This window comes from Hyperolius riggenbachi, chromosome 10 (assembly GCF_040937935.1).
Source record: "Hyperolius riggenbachi isolate aHypRig1 chromosome 10, aHypRig1.pri, whole genome shotgun sequence".
In the NCBI taxonomy this organism is placed as follows: domain Eukaryota; kingdom Metazoa; phylum Chordata; class Amphibia; order Anura; family Hyperoliidae; genus Hyperolius; species Hyperolius riggenbachi.
Window position 1 is genome coordinate 137,284,043 of NC_090655.1, and position 18,172 is coordinate 137,302,214.

An 18,172-nucleotide genomic window follows, 5' to 3' on the forward strand; every position below is an offset into this window, starting at 1 on the left:
ATTATGATTGGCCAATTACTTTTACCATTTCCATATAGTATGAGGGTTTACCTACACATTCTGCTCATACTACAAGTAGGGGGTAAAATTGGTCAGTGATTGGCCAATCATAATTGAAAGTGTGTATAATTATAAGGCTCACAAGTTCCTATCACTGCAAGGAACCAAAAGTACGGAGTCTGGCATAAAGCCTGGCATACATCCAATTTTGGTTGTCTAATGATGCATTTTGGGTAGCACAGTCTGCTGCTTCAGATCAAATATAAAACAGTGTCTTTATATTGTACGCCAGAAAAATCCAAATCCCAAAAATGTTTGTGGCGTCCATCCTTGTGACCATATTCTAAAAGCACTTGTATTGACCTGAAGAAGTGGGCTGATACCCATGAATTGTGTTGTCCTTTTAACTGTGCTCAATAAATAATTTAATCTTTTTACATTTACTGTATGGTTTGGGTTCTTACATCTGAAGTGGAAAAGAAATCTCCCTCCCCCTTATTATTTTTTGTTTCATTACATTACCTACTTTTGGGTGCCTCCACCCCTCAGTACAACCCATACTTATACCCATACAAAATATACTGAGTATTCTGTTGCTCTTTAAGACTATGTGCACTTGACATACTACACCATAAAAGGCTCCTGGTGTCTGTGTTTTTTCTTGTCTCCCAAGGAAGTCTGTTGAATCACTTGGGATAATGGCGCACACACCCTTTTCAACATAGGACAAAGTTATACATATATAAGGCAAACAGTGTACAAGATACAGGCTCACGCAATTTGGGGCTGGTTAGGTAGGTCCAGTAATTCAAGCACGAGGCGGTCATAAGAAAGGTGCACAATAACCTGGGGTGCACAATATTGTAGAATAGGTAAGGGAGGATGCAGATAATGTGTATATATATCCTTCAGCGCTAGTCATATACATCCACCACCACGAACACCATAGAAAATGGGTGTGCTTACCAGATGGTGACAGACCTTAATTACAGGGTCTGTAGCAAAGCATAATCAGGTCAGCGGCTGGTATCTTCCCTGCTGGCCTCCTCTCCACACATAAACTTCAGCAATGTTTCAAACTCTCAATGCAGTATACAGTATATCAAAGATTGCATGAAAGATAATAATAAAAAACTCATCTAAGCGTATCCATCTTCAGTTTAATAAAAGGTCGTTTAAAACAAACAGTAAAAAGATCCACAATCACTTACATCTGGGTCCTTATTACAGGGACCCATAGCAGAAATCAGCATATAAAATAACACAGGGCGCCGTCCAGCCACATGTCCGCTTCACCCGACCGGTTTCACTGTTACAGTTTCCTCAGGGGCTATCATAAGCCTTGCCTTTTGCATTCAACAGTTGTCCAAAGAGAACCCCAGATAGCCATGTAGAATCATCTCTTTCTCTCTCTGGGCTTGAACCACCAACCTTTCGGTTAACAGCCGAACACGCTAATTGATTGCACCACAGAGACTGTGCACACAGTTGTTGCTAAACGATTTTATGTGGATGCGTGTGTGTCTTGTGGAGGGAGGAAAAAAGTCTGCTCCAAGAAGTTTAACGCTACTTTAAACAAAACCTGTATATATCAAATTTCTACATATATTTGTATGATCCTTTCATGATGACAAAGGCCAGAAAGAAGTAGGCAAAGGAGTGCCCATTTTTCCGTACGGCTAAGCGGTCTCACTCACTTTTTCTTACAACGAAGCATCTGCTGTACAGACCAGCTAGGCTGGCTTCAGCCTGTAGTGTTAATAGTATAGTGGTGAGCTAAGCTGCCCTCCAAGCAGTTGACCTGGGTTCGATTCCTGGCCAATGTATGTGAGAGTGCTTTTGACATCCTACAAATCCCTGGAAGACAAGATCCTCCTCCGGAGGAGGAGAGAAAGAGATAAAGGGAGGAGGGAGAATTACACTCTCTGATCGATGTATACACATGTAGTAGTGTAGGCCGGCAATTTAGCATTGATTGTGCTTTCTGCCCTGCTTTGTGTGAAAACTACATTTTTTTCTGGGACTTTTGACATCTATCCCAGTCAACCATGTTTCTCTCCAGGTGTTAGATGCCTTGAAACATATTTTCCATCACTTTTCTGGCCACCATAATTTTTTCTAATTTTTCAAGTTTGCCTCCCCATTGAAGTCTATGGCGGTTCGCAAACGTTTGCGGAGGTTTGCGAAGCGGGTTCGCGTACCTAAAATCGGAGGTTCAGGCCATCTCTAGGTACAATATGTGCCAATTGGAGTATGTCCAATTCGTTAGTAAAATGCTCCCGACCCGGAGATACTCCGCTCCCGACCTGAGGATGCAGCTTATGCCGATAAACACGTCGTCATAGTGCTGTGGTTGAATAAAGTTGTTAACTTTTTCCGTTAAAACTCCTTGCGAGTCTATTTTTATATGATCATTTGACCCCAAATTGACTATTGGTTGACATACTTTTGCTTTGTGCGCCTCCTACCCTTGTCCCTTGGCTAGAATGTGTGCACTTACAGTATGTGCAGGATAAGGCACAATCCTGGAATAAAGCACACACTCAAAGAAAATATAGAACAACAAGGAATGGAGTATTGTTAGGATGGAAAAAAATGTGTAGAAGGAGAAGGAAGAGGGATTATTTTGCACACAGAAGCAGGCCAGCAATCTGTATATGAAGAGCCAGACATTCCCTTTTTCAGGTCTGAGGGCTCAAACCCACTAGTAGCCTTTTCTAAGTGCTAGTGATTTGAAAAAGCTGTTGCTAACGCAATGCTATGGCGGATTTTTATAAAATCACATCGCTTAAGTGGGATCACACCCATAGCATTACATTAGCACGAGCTTTTCAAATCACACAGTGCTCCTAGTGGGTTCCAGGCCTGATTGTGTAATAACAGTTTTCCATAGCAGGGCCATCAAGCTGCAAAAAAAGCTAGAGAGGCATTTCCTTTCTGGGAAAACCACACTGAGGATGGGAGTAAACATAGCTTAATGTGGATCTCCAGGCATGCCCTGCCTACATTCTGTATGGCTATCCAACATCCCCCCTCCCTACCTCACCTCAGTACAAGCCTATTATAATACTTTTTTCCGAAGATCTTCAGACCCCCCACACACACACAAACACACACCCATGCACATACATACACACACACACACACACACACACACACACACACACACAAACATGCACTTCAGTATAAGAAATGTCCAGTTTAGTGATGGAAAAAAAGATTGAGGGGGAGTTTAGGGATTGTCATATGTCCATGTTTTAAGTCAGAAAAAAGAGATATTGAAAGGTCTACTTTTTTAATAGTAATCTGTGACTTTATAGTGTGTAGGGCATACATGTAAAAGGGTGCTGAGTTAATTTGGGTGCCAGAAATAGCCACTAGTAGAATATTGTTAAAATTACAGATATTCTACTACTAGGCTGTATGTAATGACGATAGTAAAAAAAAAAATCAGTAATTTTTACTGATATTTTACGTCCCCTTACAAATAAATTAGTAATGCCTGACTCAACCTCCTTTTAATATACTGTATGCCACCTCTACCTCAATATCGAGGGAACAGCACCACTCAGCACATATGAAAATACATAGTTGCCATTTAGAGTATTGCAAAATGACAAACCAGTATTTATTAATGAATAGCACTACAATGCAAAGACAACCAACCATTAAAAACTATTAAAACTGGTCTAACAGGAGGGCTCCCATAACACTACACCCACACTGCATACACTCTCGTACACCCCATCTGTTATTGGTACCAAATCACCTAGCTCTTCAGAGAGGGGGAGAGATGATTGCTATGTGCAGCAGCGTAAGGGGTTATGTTCAATCTTCAGCTTGCAAGCTCAAATAACAGCTATTACATCTCACCACCGGGTCCAGCACAAGTCACCTCCTTCCCAAGAGTCCAGCTTTGCAGCTATAATTAGTCTCCCTTTTTGTGCGGCTATGTGCAGGCTCTGTTATTGCTGGTGGAATCTGTCAGTGGCACTGATTACAGCTCAACCGGCTCCGTGTTTATCACACACGCTGGGGAGCTGACACAGACACCACTGCAGACGGCATTGCAAAGAAGGAGCGCCCCTGGACCTCGGAATTTGAACCCACCCACCTATGCGTTACGCCGGCCCTCTTGCATGCTTCATCAGATTTTTTTTTTCCCCTTAGCCTGACCACATTCTTACTTGAACCCTCCCTTTATTGATACCTATCCTTAACCACCTTAGCGGTATGGACGAGCTCAGCTCGTCCATTACCGCCAGAGGGTGCCGCTCAGGCCCTGCTGGGCCGATTTGGATGAAATAAAGTGCAGCACACGCAGCCGGCACTTTGCCAGCCGCGTGTGCTGCCCGATCGCCGCCGCTCTGCGGCGATCCGCCGCGAGCAGTGGCGAAAGAGGGTCCCCCCAGCCGCCTGAGCCCTGCGCAGCCGGAACAAATAGTTCCGGCCAGCGCTAAGGGCTGGATCGGAGGCGGCAGACGTCAGGACGTCGGCTGACGTCCATGACGTCACTCCGCTCGTCGCCATGGCGACGTAGTAAACAAAACACGGAAGGCCGCTCATTGCGGCCTTCCGTGTTACTTTTGGCCGCCGGAGGCGATCAGAAGAACGCCTCCGGAGCGCCATCTAGTGGGCTTTCATGCAGCCAACTTTCAGTTGGCTGCATGAAATAGTTTTTTTTTAATTTAAAAAAAACCCTCATGCAGCTGCCCTGGCGATCTTAATAGAACGCCAGGGTGGTTAACCAATCCCTCAAGCAATGCCGAACCCTAACCAACACCCCAAGCTATGCCTAATCCTAACAAACCTCCCACAACCTACCCCCAACCTATGCCTAACCGTCCGTAATCGACCCCCTAACCTGTGCCTAAAACTAAATGACCCCTTAATCCTATGCCTAAACCTAACAGACCCTCCCCCAACCAATAACCAACCCTAACTAAACTGCAGCTACAAATAGGTAGTTTGGGAGCCACCATAGCAGCCAATATAAATTGCCGCTGTACAAACTGCAACTATATGTCTGTATAGGGTGCAGCCCAGACACCCAATATTTTATTGAGTGTCTCGTGTGCCAAAATTATCACTTATATATGCTAATTATTACTATTTAAAGTACATGTTAAGGTGTATGGGTGATGAATTCCTTGAACACTTAGTTCATATTTTTATTTTTCAAAACTTTTTCCCATTTTGGTTACATTCCCATCATCTGTAAAACCCAGTGTAATGCATTTTTGTTATAGAAATATAGGAATTAATAAATAATGCAGTCATCTGGACAGTTCCTAATTGATGATGCACACAGTACACTCTGGCACGTGGCGATTCATGAAACAAAACTTGTGCTATGACCATACTCTGCAATCATACAATGTAAACATTTTTTGCAGCACTATTGATCTATAGATCAATGTTACTTCTGTAAAAGCTTTGCCATTTTCTTTCTCCCATGAAAGGACTACAGTTAGGTTTTATTGCAAGCATTTTATATGCACTATAAGGGAAAGTGCATAGTTATTGGGCCACTTACTTGTAAATTCACAACACTAACAAAAGAAATAGCCTTTGAATCTGTAGACAGCCTAGAGATAGCGTTTAACAGAACATTGTGTTCTATCCCTCTGTATGGAGCAGAAATTCCTCTATGCATCTCCTACAATTGCCTAAATTTGCTATAATCAGTATCTAAAAAGCAGTGTTAGTATGAAAATAATTGTATGCACTTAAGAATACCTGTCAGGACAAGTTTTTGTTTCATTTTAAGGAAAAAAATTATGTGAATATAAAATGTTCATGATTTTCTTTAAGCTTTCATGGACAACAAAGGAATAATTTGCATATCCATTAGTAATGCCAAATACCTTCTCTTTTATAAAGGGCAAATTCTGTTTTGCATAGAATTTTAGTAAGAGGGCTATTTGGTCCTTTTTAGCCCCATACACACTCCTTTGGTTCACCATGATCTTGCTGGGCAATCTGTAAGGCCTCGTTTACATCTAAAATTGTAATTGCAAACGCAAGCGTTTTGCGATTTAGTGCGGCTTTTTATTTCCCTCCCGGTGCTCCACTGTGCGCTGTGTTTTTGGTAAAAGCGTTTTTCTAAGCGCTTTTCCAGTGCGGTTTTTAAATTCACTCCCTGACACAAAGTGAACTCTTTGACCCGGAAAATAATAAATACAATGTATTTATTCTTAAAAACGCGAATGCAATCGCTGCACAAAGCTATTTTGTGTGCTTTTGTTTTTGCATTTTTTCTATACCTTCCATTGAGGCAAAATCGCCTCAAAAATGGTACAGGCACCGCTTTGCTGAGCGGATCAGATACGAACCGCTCAGATGTGAACTCTCTCATAGGGAGTCATTGCACAAGCAATTTTAGGGTGATTTTGAAAATGGCCTGCGCTTGAAAAAAGGCTGAAAATGCCCCTAGTGTGAATGAATGAGCCTCACTCTGGTATAATTAATAATCCAGATTAGAATCCCCTCATTTTTTATGTTGTGGTTTTCTTGTCATACAAAGAAACCACAAGCAACCAATAGGCAGGAAGCAGTTGCAGTCTAATTACTGGTAATAATTAAAAAAATGGTTTCTTTAAATCATTGCCAGTTAATTGGGATGGTAACAGAGACTCTTCCATCTCTGGAACCACTTTTGCGAACTACAGTATAAATATTGACAAGGCCCTCTGGACCAACTAACCGTCTCTTTTCTAAGCAAATAATAGCAGCAGCAGCAACAACTACTGGAGTCTAGATCTGGTTCTTGCTACAATCTCTAAAACACACTAATTGCACTAGATATCGGGAAAACAAATGAAGTCCATTATTCCGTCTGTGGGCTTTGTATTCCTAACTCCCCCTATCTACCTGAACATTAAACCTAACCTTACTCTCACATGAGCCCTTCCTCTCGATGCCCATCTCTTAAGACTCCGCCACCCCCCCACCCTCAACACTCAATGCTTAATCCTGAGAGTCCCCCACTGATGCCTAACTCTAAGTGGTGCCTAACATTAAGGACCCTCCCGTCAAAGCCTAACCCTGTCCACTGATGCCTAACTCTGTCCACCGGTAAGTTGGATGTTGCAGTTACAACTAATGGGCACTTTACTACTGCTGTTTGTTGCCTCAGTTTGTTTTTTGGATGCCTCTGGCACCCAGATTACCTGTAAGAGCTTCTTCCCTTTCCAATACCTAACAAGCAAAATAAGCTTTCTTCAAGCTGACCTTAAAGTGGACCCAAATTAAAAATACAAGATTTCAGAAATAAAACCTATTTTCTAAATTATAATAATTAATATAAGCCTTTTTTCAGCTGCATGATGACAAATATAAAATATTTTACATTTATTGGAGGAACCCCTCCCTTCCTTTCAAATTGCCGGGATTTTCCCGGCAAACTGGAGGAATAGCAGGTGTCTGGCAAAGGAGGAATTGCTAATGGCTGCCCCCAGTATAATCCTAGCTATGAAAAGAAAAGGGTGAAAAGCATGCACTGAAATGATCATAGGTTTGAAGGAGTGTTTATTTATCTTTGTATGTGTCAGAGTGGTGCAACTAAATATTTTTAATTAAAAAAATGTTTGGTTTGGGTCCGCTTTAACTTAGAACTTCCTCTCTGCTCTAAAAGATAAGTAACAGCACAATAACCTTTAAAACATTTAAAATGTATTTACTTCAGCTGATACAAAACCTGCAATTATTCCGCAGTGTGTTTACTTCCTGCTTTTATGGAAGCAGACATAGGGTTAACATCGTGTGTTTACAAATTAGCTGCTCTGCCGTGACAGCCAGCTGACACAGCATTGAGATCAAATTACAATTTGTGATAGTCACAGAAGAGGGGGAATTAGACAGGCTAAACACATACAGGGTGCATTAATCTATGTTTTCCTTCTGTCCTGTGCAAGAGTTCACGTCCACTTTAACTACAGCCCCTTCTTCTCCCCCCATAGACTTATCTAGAACTAGGCATCTATTCTTAATCCCTCCTCTAAAGTAGAGAGGAGTTCAATCCTGTTTGACCCGTCAGTGTTCAATATAACGTATTTCACAGCATTTAAGTTAATATTCAGCAATTCAGTTAGTCACATACTTACATGTATCATTTATTAAATATTCTCCTCAGTTCTAACGAAATATAGTGCATGATGATTACATGTAGGCCCCTTGCACACTGTCACATCACATTACTCTCCCCCACTGCATCCCTGTTGCAAGGGCCATTCAAGTCTATGGAGACTTGCACACTTCACGCAATGCGACACGGTGCGCAGAAGTATCAAACTCACTGCATTGCCTATGCAAAGGCTGCAGCGCCTTACCGCATAATCAGGGCATACTGCACAGATTATGGAGTAATGCAAGCCAATGGGCGACACAGTAAGCAACAACAGATGATAGTAGGATATCAGTAAGATTAGCGATATATTACTGGCACTTTTAAATGTATGCCTCCATTACCCCTAATCTGCCCTAAACTTGATAACTAATTATACCCGGGCATAAATCGGAGATTATGCTACAGTGAATTTACCTGCTCCAGTGCTGGATTCATGAAATATCTGTGAGACACCATGTAATTATTCTACACTTTAGCCTGTGTACCCTTAGGGCCCTTTTCCACTAGCAATCGCTAGTGTTCACGCTGAACGCTAGCGATTGCTGAATCGCAATTACCGCCGATTCCCCGACGTTCGCGGCCGCGATTTTGCTATGCTATGCACTGCATAGCAAAATCGCGGCAAAAGTCGCTCCGCGGCGCGATCGCGATCAAGTAAAAAACGAATCGCGGTAGTGGAAATTACCTACCGCGATTCCTATGTTAAAAAGCAAACCGTAGCGATTGTAAAATCGCTAGCGGTTTGCGTTTTTGCGATTCAGCCAGCGCAAACGCGCTGGTGGAAAAGGGCCCTTAGTGTATTCTTCTGAATTAAACACGTCTATATAAATTAAACACAATTTGTCATGTTCCATTGTACACACTTAGGGAAAACTGCAGATTGCAATCCTTTAGATATTTAATAAATAACTGCCAAAGCATGGTTAACCATAGTGCTAGACCTTATATCATCCCCATTTCTTTATTCAAAGGATAAAAAAAACACTAAATTATAAAATGTACATATTAAATATCTATTTACTGTAAAGACAAAGGATTTTATAAACTAGAAAGTCAGAGAAATAAAATCACCCAATTAAGAATACAAAGCGGCATATTTCTTGGAAGTTCAATATGTGCCCTTGCTAGTTCAGGCTAAATGGCATTCGGTACTTTCTGTGACCTATTCCAGTTTCCTGACTGACGTGGTAAGTGTGCTGATTGCCTCAATCAAGTGCAAAAGGAGCTCGGTTTTCCTCCCCCCGATTGACGCAAGTTCAAGTGAAATAATTGTATATGAGTGTGGCTGCATACAGGCTCAGTGTATGCAGCTAAGAGAAGATGTAGGGCTCAAAGCAGAAAAAAAATCAACTATGGTTCCAGAGTTAGAAAAAAGAGAGTAAATAACGTTTCAATTTGCTGAAACCACCATTAGTGATGCTGCTGAATACACTATTAACTATTATCCCCATTTTGCCAAAGACAAATACTACTTAGCACTGAGCTGATTAATACTTGTTGTGTTGCTACTGTGGGATGAGATGTGATTTGAAGTGACCCTGGTGTAATATTAAAAATAGGCAGGAAATTAACTAAGCATTTGAATGGCATTGAATGCTGATCATTATGAGCCATCCAAGCTTATTTCAGAAAAATAGTCAACAAATGAATTGGTAATTTTTTATAAAATTGCCTTCTAGTGTGCTATAGACAATTGGCAATTGGTTGTTAAGGATAAGTAAAAAAAAAAAAACTACAACCATTATGAGACTGTTCTAGTTTTTAAATAAAGGCGTTAAAGGGTAGGGAGGATCCAAGTTATTATTTGTAATTATAATAATTGCCCTATATATTGCTAGGTTCAACCTATTTAGCAATAACATCCGATCAGAAAATGGCACTCAGCAGCTTGTGTTCCATTCTTTAATTTCATTGTCATGGAAACACTCGAGCTCACACTTAATGTTCAAGTAGAGACGGAGGTCTAAATATACCACCTGATAGCATAGTAAGCTTTCAAAAGCTTTTTCAGTGAAAATCATGCTTTAAAGGATACCCGAAGTGACATGTGGCATGATGAGATAGACATGGGTATGCACAGTATCTAGCATACAAATAACTATGCTGTGTTCCTTTTTTTTCCTTTCTCTCTTTCTCTGCCTGAAAGAGTTAAATATCAGGTATGTAAGTGGCCGACTCAGTCCTGACTCAGACAGGAAGTGACTAAAGTGTGACACTCACTGATAAGAAATTCCAACTATAAAACACTTTCCTAGCAGAAAATGGCTTCTGAGAGCAGGAAAGAGATAAAAAGTTTCAATAGTTCATAGATTTGAGCTCTGGCATATTTCACTGAATGTGTCATGGAGCAAAAACAATAAAACAGTTAAAACTTAAAAAGTAGATTTAAACATAAATTAAAACTGTGGAATATCTTAAAAAGTCATTTTTAGGAGAAGGAAGATAGATACAATAGTTTATTTTATTCGTTTATTTTCGCTTCGGGTGTCCTTTAATAATGAGATCCAATGCAAAGGGGCAACTTCATTGTGAAGCGCTCCCCTTCCCCCCAAGATCTTTCCTCAACCTCGTACCCATCCCCCCTTACAGTGTTTAGGATAGAGGGAGCCCGCTCCTGCACATAATGCATAGTGGCAGCATATTGTTGTACAAGCACTGTACAGCCAATCACTATGTGGCTGAGATCCATAGCACCCTAATGGGCAACCAACCCTAGTGGCTGATGGATTATATAGCTACCTTATAGCCGCCAGGTCGGGATGCTCTGGATTGCCTCTTGGTGACAGAGAATCCTAAATATGAGGAAACATCTCTACTTATTTACAGAATGTTATCTGGGGCTGCCCATTCATATTATCTAGGAGATATGCTTCCTAATGTTGTTATTTAGGGGACATCATGTTGCCTATGTTTATTACTTTCTGGCCTAATTATATTATTTGGAGGACATGCTACCTACATTTTTTGATTTGGATGGACCATGACTACACCTGGGCCTCAAAAAACCTGCTTAGGCGCATAAATGTAATTGAGGCGCCGGGATATTTGGGCAAAGGGCAAAGCCTAAAAATGGATCACCCAGCTCCTACAAAAGTTGTTAATTACTATTCTCCCTCCAAGCCATCGTGGACTCAGGGTTAAGACATATTTCTGCTGCCAGCTATTGCTGCCGGCCGAATAATGCTGTTTTTATAGAAATTTGGGGCTCCGTCTTTTGACAGCACCCAAATAGCCGTAATTTGCATTGCGACCTATGGCGGCACATGGTGCGGCCAAATTTCCTGCGCTGTTTTTGTCTGTCTCGATTTAGGCTGCTATGGTTATTGCTACATACCTACAGTGAATAGTGATTTTTTTTACGCCCTTATCTTAAGAAAGTTGCTGGCTTGTAACATGCTGTGAACATCAAAGGCAATCCACTACGTACAATGATGTTTTTCCTGGTTCCTAGAGTTCATCTTTAACTAAAATAATGGACACCTTCCTTCAGTAATTTCGCTAAACATTCAATTGTTAGAGAACATTGCCCTGCAGTATACATGCCTTGACACTTCAGTCTGTCAAGTGTTAAAGCTCCAACAACAATCCACTCTTAACATGCTGCTTGGCTCCACCAAGACGGTAAAATTACTGCTGCTATTTTACCATTTTAACAGAGTTAAGTGACACTCTAAGCTATTAGAATGCTCGTGTTAATGTGCCATTACCCTCCATTTAACCTGTAATTTAATCTTTGCTAATACCTGTACAATGCACTTCTGAGGCAGACCTCCCAAACACATACAACACTACCATGGGGTGGAGATGAAGGCAAGAGGATCATTGTGTTTAGAAGACAACTGTTCCTCAAGGGCTTTTTTAAGTAGGTCAGCTAAGCTTCTTGGTATTTTAAGAACCTTACTTTCTTCCTTTAAAACATGCTGTTAACATTCTTCTTTAATCTATAAATGAAAATGTCTCATCTCACTTCTCAAATCTGTCAACTCTGAAGTTTCACATGTAACAGTCAGCATGCTTGCATTCTCACTTGAGTCGAAAATATAATGCTCACTTGTAAAGAACATTTACTGGAGTGGCAACAAAGCAATGGTGGAGCTCGAGAGAGAAAAGAAAATCAAAATATGCTGCCTGGAAACACTAGATGACACATAGGTGACATATTTTATTTTGCATTGCTGATGATGTCTTAATTTATGGTAAAAATTCAATAGCGCTAAAAGCAATGTAAAAATCACAGAAAAAATGGTATATATGCCAATATTATACAGTATATTACAGCGCAACACTGAAGAACAGAAACATCGAAAACAAAGTTTCTTCAGTTAAACTGAATATGAATAACATCCAGTGGATAATTTCTTTATTTCCTTTCATTATTATTTTATTTACATAGTGCCAACATATTTAATGATAAACAAGTTTATATGTGTAAAAAAGGGAAGAGAGAGCGACCCTATGGTGGGATAGCTTTTTATTGTTTTGCCATAATAGCTAATCAACATGCTTACAAAATGAGAAAATAGACTCCCCACTGCAGACGACTTCTTGCCTGATAACCCCCGCTGGCCACAATGGACTACAGGTAGCTAGAGATGTTGCGAACATAGAATTTTTGCGAACTTCCGCAAAATGTTTGCGAACAGGCGAATCTGGTGAACCACCATAGACTTCAATGGAAAGGTGAATTTTAAAACCTACAAAGACAAACACCTAGATAGGGGCATGGCAGAGTGGGATACATGCCAAAAATCCCTGGGAAAATTACGTATTTGACGCAGAGGAGGGTTATAAACCCTAATGGGCAGAAATCCCATTATGCACAGCTCTGGATGTCAGTGGGCAGTAGAGGGTCTCACACAGAGAGATACAATAGTACTATCAGAATACAGTGAAGTAATAATGCATTGGTGTGTTTCTGTGCCTGCAACTTAATAAGGCAACAGCAGTAGTGTGCACACAGCTCTGGGTGTCAGTGGGCTGTGGAGTGTCACACACAAAAAAAACACAGGAGGCTGATGTGCTAGCCCTCAAAAGGGGTGTTTGGAGTGCTTTCACAACAAGTAAGAAGAAGACAGGCCTAGCAAATACTTTTCCTACCTATCTGCAGCAAGTCTGATGCTGCTCTCACTAACGTTCAGCAGCCAGCAGAGAATTGATCCAATATGGCCACCGCAACTGCTTTTTGATAGGGGGGTCCAGGAAGGGGTGCTAGCTGGGTGGCTGCCATGTGTCTGCTGACTGTGAGGTAAGGGGTCAAAGTTTAGCTCAATGATTATGTATAGGGGGCGAATCAAACACGCCAAATGTTCGCTGTTTGCCGCGAATGCAAACAGCCGATGTTCGCAGAATACTGCTCGCCGGTGAACTGTTCGGACCATCTCTACAGGTAGCCATACATCTAGCAATTTTGATTCAATCCACAAAGCAATCGACTTTATTAAGGAATAGACTTCAGTATGGTTGATCGATAGTCAATCGACTAGTAACCCACACTCTACACACGATATCCTATGCTATTTACCTTCACATTCGATTTGACCGATGTTGTGTCTCCATGTTCAGAATGCAAAAATCGATTCAGAGTCGATTGAATTACTTGTGAACAGTAGCCGATTCCGGTGCGATCGACCAATATCTTGCATTCTGCTTGATCGACTAAGCTCATCAATTCGACATGAAATCAGCTACTTTTCATTGATAGGGAATTCTGGAGCACACTCTATTCTCTCTCGATTCCATCAAATTATCAAATTGAATTGTCGATCATACAGCTAAATCGCTAGATGTATGCGACCTTCAAAGTTGTGTGGATCGCCTGGTTATGTGAGATAAGCAAAACAGCCTATTTTCATTGTGTAAGCACATTCAATAGTATAGAGGCCCTCTCTCTTCCCTTTTGTTGCAGTTTTTCAAGCTAAATGCCATTACTCCAGTGTGCTGCACTGGTTGATACCACATACCATCACTTCACCCACTGGTTGCCACAACATGGGAGGAAACACTTTGTTAAGAATAACTGTAAATCATTTGCTCAACAAGACTGTACCCCCAGTTTTGCCAGTTGCGCACAAATTTGACTTTCTCACATTTAAATGTATGTAAGTCTCAAAATTCATGAAAAAATATTGCGTACTTGAAGTGTCCCTCATGGTTCCCAGTGTCTAGACACAAAACAACTGTTGTTTCTTACAAACAAAGCTTGTGTCAAGCATGAATAAAAGCATTTTTCCAAACAAGGTTTGGTACAAAGTCACAGATGTTACATTAAAATGTCCATTGATTCTGTAACCACACAGATAATAATAAGAAAAATGGTAAAACACAAGAAAAGGATAACAAACTCATACCACATCAAGCAAGATGAGCTGCTCACTTTGTGGTCATGGAGCATTAGCTATCTACAGTATAGGTTTTGGCATAGTTTTAAACAATTCTATGTAGACAACTACAACTGAAAACGGAAGGGGGGGGGAGGGGGGTCTGGTCTCCAGTTATGACCACATTTGGCAGCCTAATTTTTACTGATGTTTTCATGATAATAGTAATATTTTCACAAACACATAAGGCCTCGTTCACATCAGGGACATTTCTGTGCGCTTTTCACATTCCCCTGTGCGTTCTCTGCAAGGTATTGATTTTCCCATGTAATTAAATGTGGCTGGTTCATATCTATGCACTGCACTGTGTTACAAACACGTAGTGTTGCACAGGGCCGGCCTTTGACCTGAGCGACCGGAGCGATCGCTCAGGGCGCCGGCTTCAGGGGGGGGCGCTCCTGCCTCTGGCAATAACAAGTAGGCGGACAACTAGGGCACAAACTGCGAGCAGAGCAGGCTGTTGTCCAGTGCAGAAGCGGGCACTAGGACCTGGAGGAGACATACTTCTCCAACGCTCGGACTTCCTTATCAGCCCCCCTCCCCGCCCCTTCAAGCACGCTGGATGGATAGAGGAGCAGTCCGAGGTGGCGAGGTAATCCTCTTGTGGGCTGTTAGAATTTGTGTCGTTCTCTTTCTGGAGCAAGCTCCTACAAACTGTCTTGTCCTGTCTGCCGCTGCTAGAATGTAGTGTGTGTAGCTGTGTGTATATAGACTGTGTGTAGTATGTGTGTGTGTGTGTGTAGCTGTGTGTGTAGCTGTGTGTGTATATATAGACTGTGTGTATATATAGACTGTGTGTGTATATATAGACTGTGTGTGTGTGTGTGTGTGTGTGTGTGTGTGTGTGTGTGTGTGTGTGTGTGTGTGTGTGTAGCTGTGTGTATATAGACTGTGTGTAGCTGTGTGCATATAGACTGTGTGTAGCTGTGTATATAGACTGTGTGTCTGTGTAGCTGGCTGTGTATATAGACTGTGTGTAGTGTGTGTGTGCAGCTGTGTATATAGACTGTGTGTAGTGTAGTGTAGTGTGTATATAGACTGTGTGTGTGGCTGTGTATATAGACTGTGTGTGTAGCTGTTTATATAGACTGTGTGTAGTGTAGTGTGTGTGTGTGTGTGTCTGTGTAGCTGTGTATATAGACTGTGTGTCTAGCTGTGTATGTGTAGTGTGTGGCCGTGTATATAGATTGTGTGCGTGTGTAGCGTGTGACCATGTATATAGATTGTGTGAGTGTGTAGCGTGTGGCCGTGTATTTAGATTGTGCGAGTGTGTAGCGTGTGGCCATGTATATAGATTGTGCGAGTGTGTAGCGTGTGGCCGTGTATATAGATTGTGTGCGTGTGGCCGTGTGTATAGATTGTGTGTGTGTGTGTGTGTGTATAGTGTGAGTGTGTAGTGTGTGTGCGCATACGTGCATAGATCTGCTGTCTGCCTGTTTTCTGTTTTGTGGCTGGGGGTGCCTGCATTATGCTGGGCATACACGGCTCATTTTTGCCACTCGATCGTTTCGCCGCTTGATTCTGCAGTCGGTTCTCTTATCTTCCGCTCGTTTTTCTTATCTTTTCCATTCAGTGCTGTCACAAATCGAGCAGCTAAACGATCGAGCGGGAGATCGGACATGTCGGAAATTATCTATCAAGCCATCTAAATGGCTCAAAAACAAGCCGTGTATTCCCAGCATTGTTTGTGGTGGATTGCCCAGTGGAGGGGATGGGGGGCAGATAGATGGGGGACATCCCAAAGTGTGTGCGTACGCGTAACCGCACGTGCAAAGAGGACGAAACGGGGAGGGGGGCACCAAAATCAGGTTTCGCTCAGGGCGCTGTGAAACCTAAGGCCGGCCCTGGTGTTGCATGCATTTCTGTGCGTTGAGCTGTAAAGCGTTCATCAATGCAAGTGAATGGGTCAGCTTTTTAAGCGCATAGAAGTGCATGTGTTTTTTACCCCAGAGTGACCAAGCAGCTCAGGGTGACCTAAAACTACTAGGAATCTATACGGGGATAAAAGGGACCAAAAAGCCCTCCTACTAAAAAAAGTAGTAGTGCATTGTGGGTAACCACAAATGTTCACTTATAGCTGAATTACTGCAGATTTCCTTCTGTTTTAAGAAGGCAAATACACCAAGCTTTGTTTTTTACCCCTAATTGGAAAAAAAATACATTTACATATGAAAACAAAGCTTTATTGACAACTGCTTCTGCTACAATAAGAAAAATTGGGTAAAAAAAGCACAGCGCATTGCACTGAATGCTTTTTTTAACATGCGCTTTTACACGTTTTTTAGCGCATCTAATGTGAACGAGGCCTAAAGGTGGAGACACAGTGCAGGGAAGTCAATGGGGAAGGGACATATCATCACACAAAAAAAGTGCCAAACTCGGAGCTAGGTTTACCCAGGATCTGGAAACCAGTATTCTGCTGGCGGTTTCTAGTGTCTGGGTAATATGAACTGTCTACAGCAGCTGCAAATACAAAAAAAAGTTTGGATGTTGATATACATCAGCATGACGATAGGAAACTGATTAAAGTAAATTAATAATGTAAATGGAATATACCTGTTGGAATAAGAAGTGAGGATAAAAAACGTAAGCTTATAACAACATATATTTTAATTATGGATAACAAGTTGCAGCACTGTGTTAAAAATATTTGCAAAAAATAAACAATTATAAAATATTGTTCATGAAACTCAGTACACAATACTCTGTAGGCAAGGAATGACAAGCCACCTACAATGGTAATGCAATAACAATCATCACTATACTAATATCTGCAATGAACAGTGTGCAGTGAGAGACCACAAAAATGTAAAAAAAAATGGTTTTGGTGGTGGGATCAGAGTACAACTGTTTGTACATCGAAAGGATGTCTGGATGCATTTCATGGTCATCAACTGTTATAACTCATACAACGCCACGGAATATGTTGGCGCTTTATAAATCAGTAATAGTGTGTCTAGAAGTGCCCAGGTCACACAAGTCCTACATTATCTGTGCATCCTGAAAGTCCCCAGTCTTTTAAGACATTTTTTAATTTCTTAATAGGGCTAGTACTAAATGAGGCTATGTTTCCCTCATCATGTCATGTCTCACTTCAAGTAAGCTTTGAATCAGATTGGAAGTCCAGAGGAAAGTAAGGATATGGACTAGGGTGGAGTGCAAAGTCTAGGTTGACTGGCTGCTGGAGTATGGGAGTGGAGGGCAGTGTTGAAGAGGTGGCTACACTTATCATTAAACATAGTAACTGGGCATAGGGTTGAGAAGGAATGAAGGGAGGGGGGGGGGGGGGGGGGGCGGGGGGAGAGAGTAAATGTCACAAGTGATCAGCTGGGGACAGTAAAAACCTGGATTTTTCACCCTAATTTCCTGCTTATAATTTAACGGTACTGTAATTCTGGAACAAGAACAGACACATACTGTATTTGGCTAAGCAACAAGTCTCAGAAGGAAGCTTGAACCCTAAAATTACCAGACACTACATGATCTGAGCGGGTGCAACAAAACGTTTTTAAGATGTGTTACAAAGAGAGTCCACTGTCACTGCAGAAATATGTGTATACTGTACAGTAATTGCTGTGAGAAACGAGAACTTCCTGTTAGTTCCACTTGCAGGATTAGATTTGTCAAATAACAGTTTAAAAAATGTCTGAATGCATTTGGAAAAACA

The 18,172-nt window shown here is 41.5% G+C and overlaps 1 long non-coding RNA gene across 1 annotated transcript in view; it reads right to left on the reverse strand.

Annotated features, from left to right (window-relative positions):
* The window catches only part of LOC137535665 (uncharacterized), a 120,524-nt gene that overhangs the window by 68,536 nt on the left and 33,816 nt on the right, over positions 1-18,172 (reverse strand). The gene's annotated exons all lie outside the window — the stretch shown is intronic.